At 38.1% G+C, this 2,026-nt stretch overlaps 1 long non-coding RNA gene across 1 annotated transcript; it reads right to left on the minus strand.

Moving 5' to 3' along the window:
• Window positions 1–560: 560 nt before the first annotated feature.
• LOC109587535 (uncharacterized) lies at window positions 561–2,019 on the minus strand. Its single transcript, XR_002187663.1, has 2 exons — window positions 730–2,019; window positions 561–596 (listed from the first exon to the last, which is right to left on the minus strand). It is a non-coding gene; the product is annotated as an uncharacterized LOC109587535 (long non-coding RNA).
• Window positions 2,020–2,026: the final 7 nt, after the last annotated feature.

The raw sequence follows: 2,026 nt of genomic DNA on the forward strand, positions 1-2,026 counted from the left end.
GTAATGTAGTATTACTAATAGCAACTCTTGCTAATAGTTCAATGGTTCATTCTTCAGAGTACAGTGCAGGAACTGCTCTCCCTGCGACGAGCAGGAGGACTGTAACGACGTGGGGGAGGCTCAATACGACGTTGAGCTGGACGGTTGAGTCTCCTCTGCACTGCTTTAAGAGGCTCGATGAAGTTGTTCTCCATCCACCTCTTCTCAAAAAACATCACTTTTTGCACCTTTTTCTGTTGTCCTCCAATGAGGAGAGAGTTGGTCACAAGAAGGTCTGTTTTGACGGCACTTATCTCAACAAACTTGTTTGTGGATGACCCACAGTCATTGACTGGATGAAATACTGATCCAATCAAGTTATCAGGACTGAGAGCAAGACAGAGGACTATGAGTTGAGCCTCTTCTTCGCTGGTCAATCGAGAATAATTTCGATAATCTCTCAGGCGACGTATAGTGTAGTCACTATCAGAGTTCAACACAACTGCAGACACAATCAAAGTAGTACATGAGCCTGGCTATCGGGTCACTGGGTACAACGACTGATGTGCCTACATCCTTTATCTGTACCTGAGTCCTTCCCATTACAGCAGCCATAACTGAAATGATATAGAAATGCACAATACTTGTATCAAGAGTACTTGTATAGACATTATATATAATGCATGACAATATAAAGGAAGATTGCTTATTGGTAATCAACTAAACAATCAGATATATACACTGACATACTTATAAAATTAGTTTAGTAATCAGTTTTGGGGCAACAAACAGAAAGGAGGCAGTAAGTCTTAGTCTCTCTAATACAGTTTACTCTAGGGCCAAGGTCCGTCTGTCAATATTACAATTTATTCATGACAATTCCAGGAAATGCTATACTGAATAAACAGAGCATGAGGGTACAAGTAATAAAAATGTGTTTACACATTATGAATACAATTGAACATACTGAAAGGCTTGACCAATGAATAACAGCACGTCATAAAAACTGATGCAATAGTAGATCTATACACAGTACATGACAATTCTATAATTCCATAATAATAATTCCAGTTATGCTCTCGGGATCATTGGTAGCACAGTAATGTATTAGTTGGACCTCTTTGTCACGTGTCAGTTGAGAATAATTTTGAAAATCTCTTAGATGACTTTAAAAATCAGCTAAATATTTGACTAGCTAACTTAAAGCAGCTGGAGACAGTGTTGAAGTAGTATATATGAAGGTTGCTAAGGGACCATTGGGTACAGAGACTTTAACTGTTCCCCATTGACATGTATTTCTGTCTTCTCCTGACTCTCAACTGATGATGCCATTCAATTTCTACACTCACAAAGCTGTTTTGCCTATCATGCGATAACGTACATGTTGTAATAGTGAATAATGTATGTACAATAAGGAATTCTATAAACTTAGATCTACTTAGGTATATTACTGAAATTAGAATGCATCATAAGGCAAACTTGCTTGTATTATATTTGATCCATTAGTTCTACAAATATTAATGTCAAAAATTATGTATTCATGTCTTTGTTATTGTGCACGTTGCATTATACAATTTTGACATCCATTAAAACTTTATTTCAAATGAATAATAGCAATACTAAGTAAATCTACAGAGCTCCATAACAATAACAATGGGGACACTATATGACATCAAGCCAACAGTGTAAACTACATATAGTCTACTTGTTCCTGTCAACAACCCTAGGCCTACACACGAAACCACTACAGTGATCACGCAATACTAACTAAATTAGGCTTGCACTCCTACATACTAAAAGGTAATGTAGTATTACTAATAGCAACTCTTGCTAATAGTTCAATGGTTCATTCTTCAGAGTACAGTGCAGGAACTGCTCTCCCTGCGACGAGCAGGAGGACTGTAACGACGTGGGGGAGGCTCAATACGACGTTGAGCTGGACGATTGAGTCTCCTCTGCACTGCTTTAAGAGGCTCGATGAAGTTGTTCTCCATCCACCTCTTCTCAAAAAACATCACTTTTTGCACCTTTTTCTGTTGTCCTCCAA

The sequence above is a fragment of the Amphimedon queenslandica genome, unplaced genomic scaffold (genome assembly GCF_000090795.2).
Source record: "Amphimedon queenslandica unplaced genomic scaffold, v1.1 AMPQUscaffold_12539, whole genome shotgun sequence".
Taxonomy (NCBI): domain Eukaryota; kingdom Metazoa; phylum Porifera; class Demospongiae; order Haplosclerida; family Niphatidae; genus Amphimedon; species Amphimedon queenslandica.